The sequence below is a fragment of the Mus pahari genome, chromosome 4, assembly GCF_900095145.1.
Source record: "Mus pahari chromosome 4, PAHARI_EIJ_v1.1, whole genome shotgun sequence".
Classification (NCBI taxonomy): Eukaryota; Metazoa; Chordata; class Mammalia; order Rodentia; family Muridae; genus Mus; species Mus pahari.
Window position 1 is genome coordinate 13,596,694 of NC_034593.1, and position 24,293 is coordinate 13,620,986.

A 24,293-nucleotide genomic window follows, 5' to 3' on the forward strand; every position below is an offset into this window, starting at 1 on the left:
AGGAGAGGAGAGGAGAGGAGAGGAGAGGAGAGGAGAGGAGAAACACGGGGGGCAGGGGGTGTGTGCCAAACTCCTTCTTTGCAGCGTAGAAAGCTTCTGAATTTCAAGCAGAAAGTGGAAGGAGCTCCACAGAGCAATTTTCCTCTTTCCTTGGGCTGCGTGTGCAGAGCGTAGACAATGAAAATCTCCGCCCCCTCCCCCATGCTCTCTAGTCTACAAGATTTTTTTTCTTTCCTTCACAACGATGGAAGCTATGTAAAATCAAATACACAGAGATGTACTTTTTTTTTTTAAGGCACAGACTAACAAACCAAAGGACCTGACCACGGATTATCCAAGAACGCACCTGCTGTAAGTACTGTCTGTCTTTTCCTGGGCTTTTAAGCTTTGCTTCGCGCGGTGAACTGAGTGCTTCTTTTGTGAGCAGAGTTGCTGCCTATGTCTGTATGTTTTTATTTATGGGGGCTTCCTGCATTGTTTTTCTTTTGTTTTGTTTTTCTGTACCTAAGCTGCAGCATTTTACCTAGGCTAGTAATAGAGTCCTGTTATTATGCTGTGGATTGTAACAGTGGGCTGGGGGCAGGGGAGGCGCACAGATCAGGGTTTCCCGCGCTTTGAGTATCCTTAAGAGTTGCTGCCAGCTTAACGTCCTTGCTGAAAGGTTGGTTCCTGTCGCTCAAAGGGTCGGACTACAGAGCTACCGGACAAACTCTGGGGACAGGATGGAGTCAGAAAGAGACATCCTAGACTAGGAGAGGATGGGCCTCCATCCCCACAACAACACACCTAGCTTAGAGCCCTCTGCTGCCCACCGCTAGCACCCGTTGTCTTGGAAGGCTTAGCATGGCTCTGAACAGCGCTGCTGCTGGAACCGAGCCTTTCCTGCGTCTTTTATCTTAAACCTTAAAGCTCGGATCTTCTAGACATCAGAGCTAAGTGAGGATGCCTCTCTCTCTCTCTCTCTCTCTCTCTCTCTGTGTGTGTGTGTGTGTGTGTGTGTGTCAATGTCCAAACAATATGAATTGCCATTCGCAGAAGGTATTTTCTAGCCTCTTGAAAATATGCAAGAATTCTGAGGCCCATGCTTCCTTTGTGTAGCAGGCAGCGCCAGGCGCTTTGTGCTTCGCAAGTAGAAAATGGCGAGTCCTATTGTGTTTAGGCCATTTTCTTCCAGTACAAGGATTTCCCAAGTTTTCAATACTTTGAGGGGCAGGAGCAAGAAGCAGCCCTCTTATACCCGGAAAAGCAAAAGCACAAGCGGCTATGGCTGGACCCCTTGGCCGGGTTGGGTATGGACCTTGCTTTGAAGCCAAGGGTCTGTTTCCCTGCCGTCCAGATACTTGAATAGAAACAATTTGTACTGGTCGGTGCCCTCTAAAGATTTGTACAAGTTCTAGAGGGCATTAGATCCTAAGTTATACACATGCATGAAAATAATACCTCTCCTCTGATAATTTGGAGAAAATGAAAGAAAAAATACCCAAACATTCGGGGGTAGGAGGGTGTCTTATGTTTTTTTCCTTTCTCCAGTCATCCCTGAGAGAATCAGAGGACAAGATTATTTTTACTCTACTGTGTCAGTCTTTAGATTTTTTAAACCTAAGACGAAATGCTATTGGTATTGGGGCAAAGAACTACTGAGTAAGAAGCCTAAGTCACTACATCATCATGCTGTCCTCACTGCCTTAGAAAGTGCAAGAGTTACTGGGGGATTCTTCAGAATTGGCTCATTGTAGATGTGAGATAGCTATCTACACTGCCCACAACTGTCTGAACATACAATAGAGACAGGAAGATCTCCCAGAGGAGTGTTATTCAGTTCTTCCTCTTTTTTTCCTTGGAGCACCGCTTTCATAAATTTTCTTGCTTTGGCTAAACCATATTCAAAAGTAAAGAAAGATGACTCTACAAGACTAAAGAGCTCTGTGCTACTTTTTTTTTTTTTTTTTTTTTTTTTTTTTTTTTTTTTTTTTTTTTTAGCCAGAGGGGGCTGAGACAAAGTGGACAGATGAAAATTTTATATCCTATTTATTAAAGATCTTTGGATAGGTACATTGAGCGATCATTTGTCAGTTCAGAAATAATGAAATGTAACCTTCCCCCATTTGATTCTAGTACTTCATTTGGTGACAAATACAGAAAAAAATGAAAACAGCTGCATGAAGAAGAAAGGGGGGATCACATGCTACTCTCCTCCTTTTATATAATCTTAAACTGTTAAGAAGCTAAATTAATGCAGAAACACATTGACTTAAAATTTTCCAACGTATTGGAGCATGTTCCTTCATATGGATCAAAACCATGGACAGCGAACTAGTTATTAAGCAAACCGATTCCAGCAAAATTGTGTGTGAAAGGAAAGTTTACCTTCATAGTATCTGTTGGAGGCAAAGGGATTTTTATTTTATAACAATTTGGAATAAATCTTGAATTTAAAGTAAAATTAAAATTCGAATTCAAGGCCTAATATATTCATTCTACCATGTTTTAAGGAAATGATAGTTCATATCTTCAACATCTGTTCTTTCTGATGGGTGTGACTTTTTAAAAATCAAACTAAAGGTCATTTCTACCTTATGTCACTAGTAAATTACAGTTTTAAATTCATACAATTTGATATGGGCTGTTTGTTATAGGACTTACAGCTGAATAGAGAAAGAGAAATTTTATATTTTGCCTGGGATTAGCTGGATGACACTAGAGCAAATTAAATAGATTTTTATCAGTGACTAGGTTTCTAAATGCATAGAATTGGAAAAATTAAATGCCAATTTGATAGACAGGAATAATATGAATAGAGATATGACACCCATACCCCCATTTACTTCTAGATAGACACTGTAGTGCATAACTAACTGCAATGACTGGTTAGATGGACACCCACCCTAATCCCCCAGGAAAACAACAGACTTTCACATACATATTGATCTAGGTTAGGGCACAGGATTGGTTCACTGTGGCTCTGTGTCAAATAACTACATTGCTTTTTGCATGGGTTTCATTGCCTTAACCTTTTCAGAAGTGAAATTCATCACGATTATTTCTCTTGTGGATTATATAACTGCTCCCTTAAATTTTCACTTTCAACCCTGTGTCTTTTGACTTATTTTGTAACCAGTCTTCTTTGTGACCTGTAAAGGCCTGTAAGATCATATAAATCATTATAGACACACATGTTAGAAAAATAAAAACAATTCACATTTAAATTTGAAATAAAATTAAAGTGATGTTGAGATTTGTAAGGCAATGAATTCCGGATCTTTAGCCATCATGCTTGCCCAAAGAATGAAACTGCAATTCTTTGAATGTCCTTGTTTCTTAGCATAGATGATAGATATGTTTTAGACACATGCATTTTTAAAAATTTCAAAGCATTTGAGAAGGATATTAAATGGAATTTGGTGGTATTCCGGTCGTTTCATAAAGGACTCTTGTGATTCTTGTAATGGTGGCCCAGGGCTCTGGTGGAAAGCAGAGACAGGTTTGAGGGGAGTCATTGTTTAGGAAGGTGCTCCAGCACGGCATCATTCATAAGAATAAGCATAAAAAATTTAGACCTTGGCCTGGGGAAAGGATGATGGTGGGGACGAAAGATGCAGATATGATATACTTTAACCATAAAATTAAGAGGTGGTCACTCACCTGGAGCTTAGCTCTGCCCATGGTGAGGTGTTTGCTGTGCATGCCAGATTTTAGATGAGGACTGAGAGAGTAGTTCACTGTCTCCATTTTAGGAGACAGAAGCCAAGTGTGGTGACTTTGACTTGTGTTGAGCCAGCGTGGACCTTGACTGGGGGCTGTGCTGAAGGCAAGAGAGACTGAGGAGCTCTGTTTTAGGAAGTTGTCTTAGGGCCAGTGTGCTGCGTGCAGGAGAGTGTAAGCAAGGGCAAGGAGGGTGCCCTTTGCTTTGCCCAGGCGCAGCTCGTGGGGGCTGCGCGCCTTCTGCAGCTCTTTGGTTTCAAGGACACAGCGTGCTGTTCAGGACTTTGGGAGCCAACATCTGTCTGACTGGTGACGTCAGCAGCCCGTGTAATCCTCTTGTGCTGAAGGCAGATGCCTTATTTGTTTGGCTGGAGCAAGCCATTAATCCCTAATTCTGGATCAGCAAGCGAGGGGGAAAGACCGGACCGCTACGATCCACCCCCTCCCTGCCCCCACCGCCCATCCTAAAGCACCTTATATCGCGGAAACCACTCAGCCTCCTCTTTCCTCCGAGAACACGCGGAGCAGCCCCTGAAAACGCTTTGGTCCTCTGCAGGTTTGAGCAGAGCTAGCAGCTCTTTCGCCTTTGGATTTCTAGGGCTATGCCTATATGAAATTCTTTATTTCATCGATCATTTCGATTTTCATGCGAGAACTCTTCAGCCTTGCAGTTTGCAGGATTCTAAACCAAGAAGGGGTGGAGATTGGAGAATGCGGTTCTGGCGTGTGGTCTGAGGGAGGGGTTAGACGGGTAAGAGCGCGCGGGATGCGCAAATCGCTGAGACTGCACAGAGGACAATCTGAGGACTCGCTTTCAAGACTCCATCTCAGGAAATCACTTCCCTGGTCCTGACTGCATCTTCTCACCTCCCTAAGCCAGGATTGACTTCGGAACTTCTCTGTCGCCCCGCACATTGCAGGGGCTTCCCGGGCTCAAATCTATAGGTCCGGTCAGCCGGTCACCTCGGCTCCCTAGAGTGATTCCTCCCACCTCCTGTCCCTCCTCGCCGGTCTCCCCCTCCTCCCTCTGTCTCCTGCTCTAATTCTGCGCTTTGATTCTGTTTTTCAGGGGGAGCGCTCTGGGGTCTCCGCACAAAACCTGCTCTTGAGCCCTTTGGCTTTCTTCAAGCGAGCGCAGTCCGTCCATCCCCCCCTGGCCCACCCAGCCGCAAGGGATGCTGTGAAAAGAGCCGCTGCTTGCCGCCTCCGGCCTGCCGTCCAGAGGGCTCCGCCCGTAGAGGTCAACTCCCCTCATTCTTCTTTCCATCTTGCCCTCCCTCCGCCGAGCCCAGACTCGGATCTCCTCCCGACTCCCGACTCCCGCCGCAGTCAGAGAGAGCACATCTGCTGCGCTGCCCTTAAATCTACGCCCAGAGCGGGGCTCAGACCCGATCTCTGCTCTCCAGAGCCAGAGGAAGCTGGAGCAAGCAGTCTTTTCTCTTCGCAGTAAAATCATAGCCAGACCAGATGGGCCCCAGCTCTCCCGGGACTCGGCAGGTGCTGTTGAGTTAATTTTTCCGCAATACAAAGAAGGAGGACCCAGCCGGCCTGGGATTCTGATCTTTTCCAAAATTTCCCAACCAAAATCGGTCTATCAAAGGCGTATACGTGTGTTTGTCGGACATACAAACATGCATGATTATATCCGCTTTTTCTGCTAGATCTCTGGCAACAGGGGATGAGTGACAAAGGTTTCTGCAGCAGAACACTCATGGAGTGGTTCTTAAAGACTTGCCTTTCCTTACAAATGTCTTAGGACGGGATTCAGGGCGAACCAACTCAGTTAATTGCCTTCAGTAAAATAACACGATTACGAAATTAGATCTGCACCAGAGGGGTAATTAACTTCGATCCATGTCATCATTTGAAAACTAGATTTATAGACATATGTATGGGTTTTAGGTGCGCTGTAAATGGCATGCAGATGTATGCATAAGAATCGCAGACTCATGCACCCTCTACTCTTCAACCATGCAGACTAATTAATGGCAACTCTGACAGATGTGGAGGGAGGAAAGCTGAGGTGGGAGTACTGCTCAGAGTTACAACTCTAGGAGTAGGGACTCCAAGCCTAGAGCTCCAAGAGGGGGTGAAGGGCAGAGAGAAAATTATAGTAATAGTTGCAATGAGTCACTTGCTTCTAGATCAAGATCAGAGACTCTGCTCTCCGTGTTCACAGCGGACCTTGATTTAATGTCATACAATTAAGGCACGCGGTGAATGCCAAGAGCGGAGCCTACGGCTGCACTTGAAGGACATCAGAGAGAAGTTAGAAAGGGTGGGGAGAAACAATTGCTGAATTCTAGAATGAACCCATCCTGTGAGACACAAGGATCCCTCGCATTGATTCAAAATCTTTAGAATGCAAGACAGTCAAATGTTTTTCAGCGAGAATCTGGGAAATCCGCATGCATATTCCCAAGGGGAATATTAGAGGTTTCATTGACAGCTGTCAGGAGAGCCGTAGTTCCCATTGGTGCAAATGGTCTAGCAGTCGGCACTGAGAGAGTGCTGGCCTTTTCAAAATAAAATAGATTAAGATTGTCCACAATTCCGGGTCCGGTCGAACTGGGAAAACAAAACGGGTGAGAAGGGTGTAGCATTAAAGAAACCCCAGACAACACTGAGTAAGAAACCTCAAATAACTCAATTATCAGTGAAAATAGGACCCCCGCCCCAAGCTTTTCACTATTCTCCCAGTGGCTACCCAGTCTCATGGCAGCCTTGTCTGGATTTAAAAGGCCAAGGCAAAGTGACAATACCCAAATCAGTCAATATTGCCCAATAAGAGGTAAAGGCCAAGCCAGGAACTCTAAGCCTTGGTAAATTAATTTATTTGGAAGACCATGAGGTACTTAGTTCAGGTAGGTTCCATAACCTCAAAGCCTAAGGAATCCACCGCTGAGAAAGAGCCTTTGTTCTGTGGTGGCCTGTCTGGCCTGGAACAAAGGAGAGGTTGGAGAAGGACAACCCAAAGTGGCCGCACCCTCCTTGCCTTGCTGACAGGATCACCTTCCTCTTCCTCTTCCTCCTCCGTAATCTCCTCCCCCTCCTCTTGTGGTAATTCTGCAAGCAAGGCAATAGAATCATAGAATAGCTTCTTCTCTACCCAGCCCCAAACCCCATGATGTTAGGTAACGTACAAATAAAAACCTTGAAACATGGAAAGACAGTAAACAGCTAAACAGTATTTTTCTGAAACCATTCACTCGGACAATCAGCTGATTTGGCTGGAAACCCGAGTAGTTAACAAAATGTGCTAGAGAGAGAGATTCAATAGATTTTTTTCCCCCTTAAATCACAACCCTGAAAAGAGAAACACACTGTTTTCAGTTGAGGATCTTATCTCAGATATGGTCACCAAAGACACCTCTCAAAGGACCCTAGAGTGTGCCTCAAAACATATTTAAAAGGCTCTGACTGAGGTTGATTTAGTGACCAGAGCAGGCAGGAGTAGCGCAGCAGCCTGCAACCGCTCTCCTGGCCCTCAGCAAGGCTTTCTGTAGGACTGCTTTCCTTACTGAGTTCTGACCAAGACCCACAGACTGGCAGGGTGATGGTGCCCAGGAGCTGGCAGTGAGCCTCACTCCTCACAGGAGGTATTGCAGGCCTAGGAGGCCTGAATCCCACACTGCAGAGAAAAACCATACTGCAGAGCACAGCTCAATAGGGAGGAACAGTAGCTTACCAAATCCCATATAATGAAGATTTGCCTTAAGAGTTCTGGGTCAAATGTGTCTGAATTAATGCATTCAACATATATTTAAAATTATCGGCATTCTAATTTAAATACTGAGAGTATTGTATATAAATAGTAAAACATTAAGTTCTATATTTAGTCATATTGCAAGAGTAATAGACAATAGATTGGTTTGTATTCAGCCGAGGGTCCAGGAAAGAAAATGTTCTATGCTTGAATTTCTTTGTAGATTCACACCATAAATACTGTCAAACATCAGTCATAGATAAACTAAACAAAGTTGTAAAGAGAGAGTGGCAGTGATTTTTATCTAGGCATAGAAATGGTCCATAAATGAACAACGGCCTAAAAAATATGTTTTTATAACATTTATTCTCTTCCACCTGAATGGTCGAAATGTAGCCAATGATTCGGGGAAAAAATGAGGTGATTCAGGAAAAAATGAGGTCAGAAACGATATTCTTGGGGGTATAGTTCCCATTCACTCCATTCTGAAAGGTGGCTTTTAGTTTTGTTTTCTGATTTCTGATTAAAACTCTGTAAATTAGGACCTTTATATCCCCAAATTTTAGGTTTGCATTTGATTTTACACAAAAGGGAGGGGATGGCGATATCATACTCTGTTGGGACAAGAGCTATCTCAAACACAAAGAAACCCCTGGCATTCTCTTATTTCCGTTGGGAAAAAAAAAAAATCACCAGAAATGGGAATGGGTTTGAAGCACTGAAGGTTGTCACAGATGCTCTTCCTTCCAGCAACCATCTAGTTATTCTGGTGGTCTCTCCTCACAGTCCCCTGAACTCTTCACAAAGCAAAAGGGGTCTAACAGTCCTGCTTACATCAATGTAATTCATATTACATAATAAAAACACAGTAATACTCCCCAACCTAATCCTACTTGTCTACAGCAGTCCTAAACTCTCACTTCAGAAAGCTTAATCGGTTAAAAAAATATATTTTCTAAATAGAAATGAAACATGTAATATGAAACAATTTAAAAAGTAAGGGAGCAAGTAGAGGACTTAGTCATCTGGTTGCTATGATTAAATCCAGTGTGGTTATTGATTCATGGTGTTTATGTGCTTTTAAAATTAATTATTTTCAATTTTTTTTATAAGTAATCACCCAACTTAATGTCTATTACAAAATTTTCCTGCTATGAAATTCTGTGCTCACAGCAGTTTTCCAGCAAAACAACCCAGGTGGACAATTAGAGAGCTTTGGTGCAGAGGACCATGGGAGTCCTTTAGCAATCACAACTTTCATCTAGTAGTCTGTGAAATGAGAGCTTCTCGGGATAATTTAGGAACAGCTTGACCCGTTGAGACTCTCAGGATCAACCCTCCTAGAGAATAGTGTGTTTCTTCCAGTGAGTAAGATGCTAGCGCAGGGAACCGAGGCATCTGGTGTCAACAACGCCAGAGCGCCCTCTGCTGCTCCCAACAAGCAGAACACTGGTTTTAGAAGCCAGATGGTTAAGAGTTTCAATAAGCCCAGGAACCAGTAAGCTCTTAGGATCATTTAATCTGTGGAATTTAAGAGCTTCCATCGGTATTCTTCCTCCGAAAAGGCTACCCGATTTTCATCGGGACCACTCCTAGGACGGTTACATTCTGAAGCGACAGGTCATTGTTTGAAGCAGATTGTCAATTCTATTGGTTGTATTTCTGTGTCCTTTTTTTTTTTTTTTTTTTTTTTTTTTTTTTTTTTTTTTAATAGCAATTTTATAAAAATAATATGGAATTATAAATCTNTAAGAGCTTCCATCGGTATTCTTCCTCCGAAAAGGCTACCCGATTTTCATCGGGACCACTCCTAGGACGGTTACATTCTGAAGCGACAGGTCATTTTCTGAAAATGGTCTCCTTTTGAAGACCCTGGTTTGGAATGTCCCTTTTTTTTTTTTTTCATTTTTTTTTTTTTTTTTTTTTTTTTTTTGCAATTTTATAAAAATAATATGGAATTATAAATCTGAGGGCAAAGCCTTTCTACTAGGCAGCTGAAAAAGAAATAATTTTCTTCAGTTTTGCACATAACTGAAATCTTATGATAGGAAATATTTGAATTAGAATAAAGATACCAAGCTCAAGGTGTTTACTTATTTTTGAAGGGCAGTGAACCAAAAGTAATGCCTTACATAAAGAATGATTGTGCTGATTTTGTATTACTATTAACTCCAATTTTCAAAGATAGGCTTTGAATAAGAAAATGATTTGTGTTTGAGGAAGAAGCTGAAATATTTGAGTCATATTAATTTATCCAAAATTTCACCTCTGAAGTCTTCCTAGTAAGTATTCAAATGGTAAAGACACCAGGAAGTAGACCGTTATAAACAGAACCATCAGGGGTGCAGAGGTGGAAGCAGTGCGTGCAGACCTCTAAGTGTTATTTATGGGTTTTTTGCATGGAAAAATCTATTATGAAATGAAAAGTAGTCATGTTGAAAAGTTAAAACATTTTTGATTTTATGTTTTATTGGGCTTATATGGAATAAAATAATGTATATTTGTATTACTTCAGCACCATGAATTTAGAAGTTACAGCATATTGTGAAGCAGACACATCTTTGCTATGAAAACTGTGACTCACTACATCAGTGCTGGTATAATAAAATGCTTCTAATGATGTAGTTGTTAAGTTTTCTAAAATAAAGATCAGTTTATTTTGTGATGTCACAATGAAAGAGATGTTTAATTTTTACTAGATTTTAAAATAAAGCTCATAAAATATTAATAAGCTAATATTAAAAAAATATAAGATTTTACAATTTGTTTTGTGTGTGTGGATAACTCATGATTACATGTTAAATCAGCTTAGATATTTAACCAAGCATGTCAAGTTCCATATAAGATCAGTATGTCTGTCTTAAGATCAGTATGTCTGTCTTCTGAACCCTGGTTTTGTGCAGCAAGCATTAGCAATGCGTAAGAGAGTAAATGAAGAAAAGAAAACTGTTATGATTCCTATAATTTTTCTAAGCATTCCTTTGGAAATGTGAAATATTTTATCTTACATAATTTAAATTTCTTATTAAATAAATTCATATCTATCTCAGGAAATAAAAAACTCAGTAGCATAATTTTTAATAGTTATTACAAATTTGAAAACAGGTTCTAATAAATAAAATGTGTAATACAAATAAAAACATTTTCTCATTTAAAAAACTCCCACTCACCGGAAAGTGGGCAGTGAGCAGGATGTGAAGTGAATAAGTAAATAATAATAATAATAATGAAATAGAAAGAAAGAGAGAAAAATTTCAGGAGAGAGGGAGAGACAGAGAGAGAGAGAGAGAGAGAGAGAGAGAGAGAGAGAGAGAGAGAGAGAGAGAGAGAGAGAGAGAGAGAGAGAAAAGAAAGATTTTAAAATTGCTTCTTCGACGTGTGATAGATTTTCCTCAAGTCGATAGCAAGCACTAGTATTCACCTTTCAACTGTGTATAGATGGGCTTTTAAACATGTCCTTTATATTTGTGTATCTGAATTGTGTCTAAAAGATGCCTACTTCCCTTTAGAGATTTAGAACCCATGGAAACATGCACTTCCACAGAAATAATATTCTTTCAAATAGCATATTTATGGAAAGCACAAATACAACACAAAGAACAAACTACTAATACTTCTAATTAATGATTAATCACAATAGTTATGTGATTTCATAGTTAAAAGTAACAGGAATTAATACTTGTGAAACAGGAATTATAACTTGTAGTAAGTTATACCTACTCATCAGCTTTAGATAACAAGCCAAGTAAGTCAATTTACTTAGTACCCTCTGTATCTTTTACCCAGTATCCAAACTCTCCTGTTGCTGCAATTTCTATTCACTACTGTTAAATAAACAATTCTAATGCAACAATATGGCCAGGTAGGAATTAAAAATACAGTGTTTTAAAAACTACTTTAACAGGATGAGAAATTGAAATTTATTAATGCAAAATACCAGGTGTGTGACTGCAAACTGCAGAGAAGATATTCATAATTAAGAAAAATGTTACAAGTTAAAAGGCCTTCATATCGAAAGTAGATGGTATTATAAAGGCCAAACAGTGAGAATCAGTAAGGCTGCAGTTCCTGTGAGAAGAGCTGACACCTGACTTCAGTTGTGCGTCACTCTGCCAGTAGAAGGAACCACAGGGATGCACGGAAACATCAGGATGGCCAGGGTGCGCACAAAGTGTGTTCATTTATTGGACATTCAGCAATTTTGGTCTGCTTTAAAGGAAGTTGGAGAATACATTTGTGAATCCTCTTAAGAAATTATTTATTGATTATTCAACTCCGACTCTATGAATTTGAAAGGCAAATTTATCTTGTCTTTATTTCCTCTTTATTAGTCAACCAGAAGTTAATTCTTAAAAGGTTACTTTAAATGTAACTCTGTACATAGTGCACATTTTAGAGTTGGTTGAATGTTAACACATTTTCTCCCTGCCAATTTCTTTACACTTAAAATCAGAGTTATGTTAAAATTAAGCATAGGTAAACTGTTCCTTACAACTTTCAGTATTCCTAGTGACAATATATTTAGAAAGACAGGGAAATTCATTTAAATTCAATCTCAGTGCCTTCTTCCTGCAAACTCAGACTGCTGCTGCTTTATAGTGAAGAGTGATAAAGTGGTATGCATAGAGACTCTAGCTCAAGGTCAAGGGAAGGGAAGGGCCTAATGCTCCCATGAAAGCGACCTTGTATAAAAGCTCTGTGGCCTTCTTCTGCCATATCCTGGACAACCTTCCTCTGTCTTGATTCTCACTCTGCTCTCTGACACAAGTTACGGCTTCTGTGTTAGTTACCCTGACAGTGTCAGGTAGAGATTAGCTGCAAGTCCTTCAAGAATGCAGCCTTCAGTATATGACTCTTACAAGTTCACGTATTTAAACGAGAGTGATTCCCATTATACAAAAGAGGTATTTATTTATTCACGGATACCCAGGGCCTTTTGCAAATGATAGGCAGTGTTCAACCACTAAGTTATATCACTCAGATGCAGAGGGTGGGGAGGTGGGAGTGGGCGGTGGGTGGGTGGGGGAAGAGCCTCTTGATGCAGGGGGAGGGAAGATGTGATAGGGTGTTTCCCGGTGGGAGGGCAACTGGGAAAGGGGATAACATTTGAAGTGTAAATAAAGAAAATATCCAATAAAAAAAAAAACCTACTTTTGCATAGATTTCAATTCAGAAAAAACCAAGTATTTATAAATATCTTCTATACTTCGGGAAATTGTTCACAGAAGATAAGGAAAGGGAGGAAAGGAAGACTGTGATGTTTATGTATAGAACTAGCTATGCTTTAGACGCGGCTTGTATCTACCCTTTCTGCAATTATCTGATCAGACAACCTATATAATGAAATCAAATGGGACAAGAGGACTATTAATAAAGAACAATTAAGAATATCTAATAAAATGGCAGGTTATTCATTCCAATCTATTTGTTATTGCAATAACTTTATACATTAGTTAACATTTTCTAAAACCACAACTTTCTTTGCTCACATGAACAAAATTGTTCCACACTAGCCTACTTCCGCATACTCTTATCTCATTTGTTTACCATACTTAGTATGGTAAGTGATACAAGAGTCAACAATATTGAGCACACTTATCAGTCCTGGGTGAAAGAACAATTGTAAGCCACAGAACTTGAATGTATTTTTATTTTAATGTCTCAGTCTAGTCATAGCTGACAATTACATAAGATTTCTGAAAATAAAACACAGATCTGTTAATTTCTTTATTGGGTGTTTGCTTTCTTAGGACAGGTCCCTCTTCAGGTGTGGAAACTTCCATTATAAATAGAACACACATGATTCCTATTGTGGTGGAGCGGACTTGCTTAGCATTATATCATCCACTCTCCTGAACAAGATAATGTTTCTGATACAATCCCTTTTCTTTTAAGTGTTCCACATAAGCAATTGGAAGGAATATTTTCATGGTAAGAACAATTATGCTTTGTGAAATTAACAAAACCAGTGCACATACCTTACTTTTTGATTCCCCTTCCTTCCCTGCATTCTTAGTGACATTGAATACTTTTGTTATTCCTTTCAACAGTGAAGAACAGCTGAGGAGTATAGATCACAGTGTGCTCTAATACTGACTGTGAAGTCCTGACTTCTGACTCAGATGTGCTTCGCCAGTCATACCTCATTTCCGTGCTTCTTCGATGCACACATTTGCTGCCTTCTTAGTAATGTTCCGAATCAAGTGTCAATGCAAACTCAGTTTTTTGGTCTCATTTCAGATCACTTTATTTTTATTTAATTTTTGGTGTGTATTTGTGGTATATGTATGTGTGTACAGGTATGCATACTTGTGTATACATGTATGCATGGAACCAGCGGTCCAGGTCAGTTTATCATCTTCCATCTCACTTTTTAAGACAAGATCTCTTACTGAACTGTAGCTCACTAACTGGAGAGAGCACAGGGATTTTCCTGTCTTTGCCTCCAAATGCTGAGGTTATAGATGCACGCAGCCATATCCAACGTTTTTTCATGCATGTTGGAAAGCTAACCGCAGGTCCTTATATTTGCAAAGTAAGCACTTTGCCCGGGCTTCCATCTGTATTTTATTTTAATGAGCCATTTCATAAGTTGTCAAAATTACATTTATTTTAAAATCTATTTTCACTTTATAATAATGATGATAACAATAACAATAACTGTTTAGATACCAAAAAGTAGATGACAATACCTTCGCCATATGTATCATTTTAGGCTCAAGTACATCTCCTGTCCTGGTCCAGTGGAGTACTAACAGTTCTTTACTTTCATAAAAATTACCTTCTATTTTTGACAGGACATTAACCACATCACTTAGTTCCATTGTATTAACTAGCAATGTGTTTCTCAATTTTTAATTTAGTTACTAAATTGTCTATAACTAGATCAAAATTTAATGACTTCATTATTTCAGTGTTCAAAATAAACACCAACGAATCTCTCAAAAGACTATTCCAAAATAATCTCCCATGTGTCATTTTCAGCCTGTTTAAACTATATCTTCAACAGTGAAGGTTTTAGAATCTTAAGAAAACATGATCATTTTTGTACCATTATTGCTTAAAAGTTGGCTATCATCTTAGCCAAGTCTTTGAAAATGGTCAGAGCTTTCTTTCAGATTTTTCCAAGGTAATAGCATGTGCCATGTATATCAATGAGATAAAACATCTGTCCCCAAAATTCTCATTATTTAATCCATGAAATACCATGAAGATGGGAACCTCTTCATTTTTGGGACTCTAGTGATATAATATAGTAAACTTTGCAAATAATATATTGATGCTGGTATCTGGGGTTCTGTGTTTTAAATATTTGAATAACTTTGAATACTTTTCTTTCTGTATTCTTTGGTTTTGTGTGAACTGATTACTGACTCTCCGAAATGTACAATAAAAGTTAGAGCCAGGTTAAAATGTGGGTTATAGGGTCCACTCTTGATGATTCATTTCAGCTCTTCTGAGACCTGCTAAATAAGCACGAGAAGTAGTTCTGAAGCTATTTCTCTATAGGTTAAGAAATTTTAGGTCAGTCTTGCTTTTTGGCTTTCTAAACTAAGGGAAATAAATAATTCCAAGAAAAGGAATCTTATTACTCAATAAGCACACCCTGAAAGAATGTATATTTTGAGTAAGTGTTAACCACATGAAAAGTGTATTGATTTGAATTTTTCAAAAACAAATGACAAATTGGGGGTTAAAAGTGCACTAGAAAAAAATGTTTCTGCAAGAGAAAATAGTGAAGGAAAGAGTAATCTAGGAGAGATCTCAAATGGCAATAATTTTGACCTGTACTAAAAAGGAGGCAAAGAGTTGTCTATATTCAGTGAACAGACATACAGGATGCCACAGAGAGGAAAGTCATTGCTAAAATCTGAGTCGGTTGCTAAGTAATTTGCCAATACTTATTATCATATAAAACTAGATTTTACATGAATGAGATCAGCAATCAGTAAACGAGATAAGAAAGTCAAGAGGTACAGAATGATTTGTGTTTCTTTCCAAATGTTTTAGGGATAGATGCGGTTATGGTGCAGTAATAAGTGGGCCCAATATTCAATTGTTTGAAAGAACAACGGTTGTTATCTTCCTCATATTACATGCCCAATGTAAGTCAGAATGGCCTCCTGGGTAAAAGTATGGCATGGCAGCTGAGTGAGACTTCGTTGACCATAAATACCATGATTTCAAATTAAGATCTCCTATAATTAAAAAATAAAGAAGTAAAAACTTCTACCCTGAAGACATAGACATTATTTCCATTCTGGCTGCATTGGTTAAAATTAGTTACATGGAACTGGCATAAGTCAGAATCTCGTGATTATCTGGAATTTGACAGATGCTGATGAAGAGTGATTTTTACCAAAAGGAGGTTTCTTGCAAGCATTCTCACAATGTTATATAGAGGCTGACTGTTTCACCTTAGAGGGTGCTGGGATTTAAGATTCTTATGTGACTAAAATAGAATCTGATTTCACATGCTTTTTGCATATTTTGAAGGCAGTGAATTGTGGCAGACAGGGCTTAAACAAAGGATCATGAAATCCCTTTAGGATAAAAATAGGATTCCTCTGAATTTCTGTGTGATTTCAAAACTCAACTGACCTTTCTGAGTCCCTGTTTTCTCATTTGAAAACTAAAAAGAATGGAATCAGATATTCAAGATATGTTCTAGAAAGGAATCAATTCTAATACCAGTCACATTAATAACAATAGAAATACAATAGGGCATAGTACGTATAATAAATAAACTGCTGAGAGAAGCTGATTTCTACTTCTGATGAAGGAACAAGAGACTGCAGTTTTAAGACTGGATTCTTGATTGGTCTTATTAGTTTCTCTCAAGATGATTCCCAGGTATTTTGAGAACAATGGTTTTCTTGAGATATCTAGGGGAGCATGCCCAGGACACATATGCAATAGCTTCATTCTTTATAGGTTTGATGCTGAGACGTAGTAGCCTCCCCAATTCCTTACTCTTTACAGAGTTCGAACAGGGCCAAAAACATGTTATAACCAACTCACAAATTCCCTCTTAGATGCTATCTATGCATAGCCACATTCCAGTTCTCTGGAATGTCTCCCAAAATGTTATCTGCCTACCAAAATATTTGTCTTAGTATTTTCTGCAGGAAACCTAGTCTAAGATTTCAGAATAATGTTTGTTAAATAAAAGATCATAGGATCCAAGAGGAAAGGACTTACAATGGTGCAAACTTTATCCAGTGTATGACTTCGCTGCAGAATCATTTTCTACTTCTCAAAAATCATAAAAAGCCAGGCACAGTGATACACATCTACAGTACCAGAACTTGGGACCCAGAGGCAAGAGGATTATTCCAAATTCAAGACTTGCCTAGCACATTTCAGTAAGTTCCATCTCACCACTCCAAAAGCTAAATAGTAAAACTGTCTGAAAACAAAAGTGAGAAATATCCTTCCCAAGGGTATCACTCCTGCATTATCAACCATGTAAGACAAAGAAAGAATGAGATTTTATGTAAATATGAAAAATCTAATCCAACCAGTGGCAGTTAAGTGTAAAGACCCCCAGAAACAGCAAAGGTGTGGTTCTGTTTCCAACTCTGTGATTGTGATGAAAGAGATGGAAAAAGCCCTAAGGAGAATCTAGACTCCCACAGTTCTGCAGCGAGTTCAGTATTCCCCATCATTAATCTGATAATTCTGACATGCAAACACAAGGAAAGGAATAAACTTTAGAGATCTCTGTTGTCAGTGAATAAAGAAATGCTTGCAAGACATATAGTGCATGTACTTATTAGACAGAGAAGCAAATAATATACACAAAGTAGAGAAAATACTCCATGGCGTTGTCTGAAGAATCCAGGCCATAGCCTGGCACATAAACTATGGAAGTCTTACCTTTCCAACATAAATGATTGCATGCTGCTGTGAGGTCAATGTGCAGCCAAGAATGACAATAAGCACATAAAAGCTACAGTAAGAAATCATACAACATACAACTGAAGTACATTTGGATGGGATACAAAAAAACTTGTCACCTGCAAAAAGGCTGAGAATGGGAAGGAACCAACACTAACTCCAAGTGCATTAGCCATCATTTAAATATACAAACACTAAATTTAATAAATAATTTTGCTCTAATTGATGAAGCATTCTTGATAATGCATTTATTTCATTCAGTAAGAACAAGTTATTAATATATCATATGATAATCAGTAGATTTAAAATGAAGTAGATCTTGTTGGAATGGTCTATATTCTTTGACATTTGATATATACTTAATTATAAAACAGTATAAATACTATGTAATGCAATGCATGTGAATACATTACAAACTTTTACAATGTCCTAGAGTCAAGAGAAAGTTGTCTTAGCCTCTGTTCTAAAAGTTTAATACACAGTTATTTCTGATGAAACTGGGTATTTCATTAAAAAATTTTTTAGCAGTTGCTCAGAATGAATCAGTACCACATACATGTAAGAGCTGAACTGAAGTAGATGAGAGCTCTTGAGAATGAATGATGTTAGAGCTACTCAAGGGCTACTGCTCATTATTATACTATCACATACAACAACAGTACAAACATTAATCCCCACCCAAAATATTGTAATATCTTTATTATCTTTCTATCCTATAGAATATGGTTCTTATCATTTACATGTTTAACTCAGTGATAGGTAAAACCAACTCCCATGCAACTGATGTCTATTTTTACATGATTCTGCCCTACAGGAAATATGCTGCTCAAACCAATTAGTTCCTCTAACAATTGAAAACCCTCTACAATGTACGTTCACTCAGTTTACAAACCTTTTGTTTTTATATTCAGCCTTCAGCAGCTTGTCTATTCAGCAGCATCCAGTTGTAATGCTACAATTTTCAGAGTTTTCTCTAGTGTTGGTATGCATACAGTTCATATGAATCTCCTATAATCACAATAACATTAAAATCAAGTTTCCTTGCTCTGAATAGTTCCCAGAGAATTTTTATGCAAGGAGTTTCAAAGCCTCACAGCTGTACTTTGATATATATATATAATTCTCCCCATATACAGGTGGAAAGTGGTGGTTCAATCAAGTGGTAAGAGGTCCAAGGACAGGATGAAACTGAGTCCAGGGGGAACTCTCATCTTGTGTTGCCTTACCTCCTCCCCACATGCTAAGGGGGAGTTTCTTGCTAGTATGTATACAAGCAACACATAAACCTCTACTTTCTAAGAGGTAAACCAAGTTGCTTCTTTATAACTAACTGTCCCTACACAGTAGCATTTATATTTCTAAAGCAAAGGTCTCAGCCTTAATTTTGAACAGGTGTTGATTGCCGTGTTTGATATGGAAAGTAACTTCTATCCATTAGAATTTCACAAAATCATAATTGAGTCTCCTTAGAGTGTAATTATGTTGTAGAAGCCTCTTTGACTATGCCTCTCAAAGGAATATTAATGAATAGCATAAGAATGCCTTTCAGCCATGGGGACAGAGTTCCTTTGCTCATTTAAGGATAAGTTTGAAGATTCAAGAAGTTGAAATGAACTCAAATGAAAAGGAAACCCCCAAATATCTAGGAAGTCATACTGCAGCTCCTCACCGCCTTTCATTGTAGAGTCATCAGACATGAGCAGAAGGAAACCTCGGTGTGTATCCTCTGATGGTTTCATCCGGCTTGTGTGAACGGCAGTTGAGCAGTCGGCCTTTCTCCGTGGAGTGTACAGTTTGTCCCATTATTCACAGCCTTTCTTTAGAGCAACCACACCTGTGGGTCACAACCCCCGCAGGGGTATTTTTAGAGTAGATACCTAATATTTACACTATGATGACACAGAAGCAAAATTACAGTTATGGAGTAGCAATGAAGCAATTTGTGATTGAGAGTCACCACAACATGAAAAGCTTTATTAAAGGGTCACAGCACCAGGAAAGTCGAGAAGCACTGTTCTAGAGCAGTATTTTTCCATGAATAGTAAATAAAACCTGTCATATATACTAAACTCACTGTCATCTGTCTACATTCAGAGGATGTAATGTCCCTGGAACTTCTTGTTTGGTGATGAGTTTTAAACCTCTCAAAATCTTGGGTGTGAAAGTATATACTCAGTCACAGAGATGCCTCTCCAGCTCATGCATTTTTAAGATGGATCTTCACTAGGGAGCACAGATTCATCTACCGTGAGCCCACTATATATTCCAGACCATTCTCAAATTTGCAGTTCCTATGCACCAACATCCCATGGACTGGAGTTACATTTATAAGCCACCACAATAGCAATTTTGTAAACATTAAACACATGATCATTCTTTCCACATGTTTTCTTATTTGCCTCTTCAAAGCATGTGTCAGTAATCCTGGTAATGGATTTTATTTTTCCCTGTATAAGATGTCCTTCTTTTCTTCTCAGTACTATCTGTAATCTACCATTGTGTTCTGCCAATGACTAGATCAAATTTCATTTATCCAGTCTTGCATTTTCTATATTCCATAGTAAATTTGTTAAGGGTATAGAGTCCAGGGCTAGGACAATGGATTTTGCAACTTAGGTATATTGTAAGCATGCATACTTACAAAATTGTTAACATAGTCATCACACAATCGGTGCTCACTGAAATATTACAAAAACTGACAAAGAATTAATGGATAAGGATAATTTCAAGCCTCTCCTTTGATTGTTGTGAAAACAGAAATAGGTATACACACTTGGTATTACCAATTTATTATGTGAAATCAAGCAATTTTGGGGTTCAAAGATTTTATTAAATGTTTTCTGCTAACAATTGAGAAACAATATTATAAAATATCTGTGAATGTGAGTTACTTTCCTTCTCCACAAAATTTTGATGTTCTTTCCAGAATAAGTTTACTAAGTTCATAGCAATGTAGTTCTTACATTAAAACTCAGCAATAGTTAATATGATTCTTCCCCAGTTATATTACATTTTCCTGTTATCTAGATATGCCTTTTGAATTGTCCTGAAGTCTCATATTTTTGCTCATCTTAACCACAGGACTTTTTTGTATTCCTGATATTAATGTGAAGACATTTGTATTATTGTTTATGTTATAATTATAAATAAACTGTTAGAGATTACTGGAAGTAAAGAGGAAGAAAAGAAAATGAGAATTTCCTCCCCATCTCAGCTTTTCTTTTCCCCAACATTCAAACACACTCGTGGACCATTTCCCTAGGTGGAAAATAAACAGAACAAAAGCATGCACATTAGAGAGCTTAGGTTTGATCTTTTGGTGGCTATGTAATCTCAAGTTCTTTGCTTGATACCTGTAGTACTTGATTTCATCATTCACTAAGTAGAATTACTGATCCTCTTTTTCAGTGTGTAAGGATGCAATAAAATCATACACAGAAAGCAGCTAGCAACGTGCCAGGAACACAGAGACTCCTAGATAAATGTTGATTTCTTGATTCATTCTCATTGTTCTTGTTTCCCTCACACCTTCCTTTGTAGCCTTCCTCCAACATCACAGTTCTGATTATCCTCCCTTCTTCTTCTTCTTTTTTTTAATCTTGCCTAGCACCCCACTGAGATAGGGTGATTATGTGTATGCTGAGGAAGAGGAGAGCCTGCAGGATTATAGAAAGCTTTCCTAGGAGCTCAGTCAGTGGTTATTAGGCTCCCATGGCCAGCCAGGGCTGAGTTTGATAAAAGCAGAAAACAAGCTTTGCAAAAAGCCTACTGCTGGCAAGTGTGACAAGGTTGAGGCGCTCAAGACTTCCACATGAAAAATAAATAGGGATTCTATTTTTATCGCCTCCATTCCCAAGAATAGATTTGAGAACCAAAGAAGCCCGTGTGAACATATTAAGTTTTTAGAACAGTTAGACACAAAGCTTCTACACTGATATCTAAAGGTAAAGAGAGATAATGCCATTCCCAGAGGCCAAACAAGATATAAAAGTCTGAGAAACTGGAGCAGAGATTAAAGGACTGGGGATGTACAGCGGACAAATGTTCCGATATCCTATAAAAGGAGCAAAATTAGAAGTTTAATGTGGCTTGAGATCTGATAGAAACATGCAGCTGAAGTTGAAGTTTTAGATACAGAAAATCAAAGGGTCTGAAAACAACAAAAACCTGTGACTTTTCCGTGTTAATTTTTTTGTTGTTGTTATTCAGACGACATTAAGAAACACAAAATCACAAAGCTAAATCACCACATCATGTTCCCATGTGACCCCTGAATGACTAACATGTACCAAATGCTAAGTACCAATGAAATCTCTAAACATTTTGTGCATAGTATTTTCATTATTCACAACAACAACCCTAAAAGATTTATACTTTCTTTAAAATATTTTTCAATATTGCTGGTTAGGGAACGAAGCTTTAGATACTTATTTTATTAAAGCTTACATACCTAATGGCTAGAGGTACTGAGAAAATAAGACGTATAATTACATATAAAATATATCTGCCGAGTCCAGGTGTAGTGGGAAACTCATGTAAGCCCAGTAATAGACAGGGCAGGAGGGTCTCTGTGAGTTCCAGGCCAGTCAGGATACACATGAGATGCAATCTATAAAACAAAACAAAACAAAACAAAAATATATACATGTTGAAAAAAATTAGCCTTTATTTTCTTCATCTTTAATGAAAGAAAAGTATTTTATAAATCAGTCAATATTTTGGTTTTCCATTTGCTTATCTCTCCTGTATTTAAAAAAAAGTTATCTGCCCTCCTTATAAAGGTTTAATATAATTTTGTATGGGAATTTCTCTCATTAAATTGAGGACATATTCAGTAGCACACACACACACACACACACACACACACACACACACACACAATGAACAAATGAGTGCTCAAGTTAACACGATAGTGCTTCAACATGTCTAAGTCCATTTAAAAACTTTGTGTATGTCTATGTGTGTGTGAGAGGGAGAGGGGTTAGGGGAGGGAAAGAGAGAGAGGCCCATTATTAGGCATTTTCTCCAATAAGGTAGTATTTCTCTGTAAAACCCAAGATGACAATTTAACAACAGAGAAATTTGCAAAATATTTATAGTGGATAACCTTGGAGTTCTTTTGTAATCTTGTGAGAATTTTTCTCTAAATTTACCAATTACAGAACTTCAATAAACTCAGTAAAAGACCAATAATTTCTGACTTTCTCATCAGGACTTATAACTCCATTTTCTCACTGTTCTACTGGTTGCGTTAGTCCTTAGATATTTGACTTAATCAGCTACTAACCTCTCATGTGTCTCTCCAATTTCATCAGTTGCCAATTTAATCCAAGTTTTCTCACAGTCTCAAGGTCCCTCTCTTTCAGACACCCATCTTTGAAAAGTGGAAATATTAACATATTTGATTTATGTCTGGGTCGAAGAAAATATGGTTGGGCGTTACCAGTGGAAGTTTTCTCTTCTGAAGCATAAAATAGCTTGATCAATTAAAATAAAATTACTGCATTTTTATGGGTACCAAAGGTTTCATCACGTTTGAAAATGAAGTAAAAGTTTTACTGTATATAACTTTAAATCAGCCATATCCTCCAGCAACTTTGGAATGTTAAAATTCAGTGTATTTGTCTGAAACCTGATTAGTGGAGACCCTAAGAGATGAACTTGAGTCCTATGGAAGTTCATAGTGTACCTAAAATATGAGAAATGGAGTTGAGCACTTTATCTCTGTTACTAAAACATAACACTTGTCACAGGATGTATGCTTAGATGAAGATGTTATAATATGCAGAAAATATATATGATCAATTAAATAATAAATATTATAAAACTATTATATGTGTTCCATATAAGCTAAGTAGCAATGTTGCTGGTCTTTAAAGCTTTCTAAGTATCTTCTAATCTCCTTGATGCTCTTGCTGTCCTATATTGGCTTGGCACTATTCAAGCTCTTGTGCTATTCACTACCCTACACTATTTTTCTTTTTTAATAATTCAATCACTTATATGATCCTGAATCATCAAGATGCTTACATTTGAGACACTGAGTTTACTTTAGTTTGGTTTTGTTTTAGATAGGCGATATTACAATATTATTCTATCAGAAGAAAGACTCTAGAAAAATAGATGTTGTTAGAGTCTCGTTTCGATTTCTCTCACAGTCGACAAAATGTTCCACTGAAGAAGCCAGTGAGAATGTCTCAGCTGAATGCTAGTCCCTCGTATGGCTGAGAAGTGCTCCAGGCTTTCAGACAGAGGAGCCAGGTCAAAGAAAACAAGTCACTCTGCATGGAGAATTTGAAGCCCAAGTCCTTTGACCTGATGAAAAGATCCAGTACACAGGACAGCAATGCAATCAGGGAATCAAAGGAAGGCAGTCTTAGATGATACAATGGTTGGTTTACCTGGCGTTTTGTTCTCACTGTAAGAATCAATGAAAATGCTTTGTAACTGGGATGCCCACAACTCATTTGATGCAGACCTTTATGGGCTTTTATGTTATGCTCAGAATTCTGGGACTTCATGAATGCATTTTCTTGGAAATTGTTTTTCCATTAAAACCTGTATTCAATACCTTATTTCCTTTGTATTTTCATTTTTAGAAATTGTCTTTATTTAGAAACAGTTATCCTCCATAATTTTCTTAAGAAATTATTGATAAGAGCTTTCAAACAGGTCAAATGGTTCTTATGTGCTTGAAAATGTTACTTCTCTCCATTTATGTGGGTTATGTTGGGCTGGGGAAAATCATAGTTTGGGAATAAGATATTTAGTCCAGTTTAGAGGTAGTCTGTTATATCGTTTCTTTGCCTTTTGTGTTTCTGGGATATCTAAGGTTAGTTTTACTTCAGATCTTTTCGATTTGAAGATTCAATTTTTTTCTGCTCCAGAATCTCCTCTTCTTCTCTTCTCTTCTCTTCTCTTCTCTTCTCTTCTCTTCTCTTCTCTTCTCTTCTCTTCTCTTCTCTTCTCTTCTCTTCTCTTCTCT

General features: G+C 38.2%; 1 long non-coding RNA gene and 1 other non-coding gene across 2 annotated transcripts; one reads left to right on the forward strand and one right to left on the reverse strand.

The window, feature by feature from the left end:
- The first annotated feature begins 45 nt into the window (after positions 1-45).
- LOC115063839 lies at positions 46-9,109 on the forward strand. Its single transcript, XR_003843717.1, has 2 exons — positions 46-351; positions 4,772-9,109. It is a non-coding gene; the product is annotated as an uncharacterized LOC115063839 (long non-coding RNA).
- A 4,951-nt stretch (positions 9,110-14,060) lies between these two features.
- Positions 14,061-14,187, reverse strand: LOC115063971. Its single transcript, XR_003843813.1, has one exon. It is a non-coding gene; the product is annotated as a U6atac minor spliceosomal RNA (small nuclear RNA).
- Positions 14,188-24,293: the final 10,106 nt, after the last annotated feature.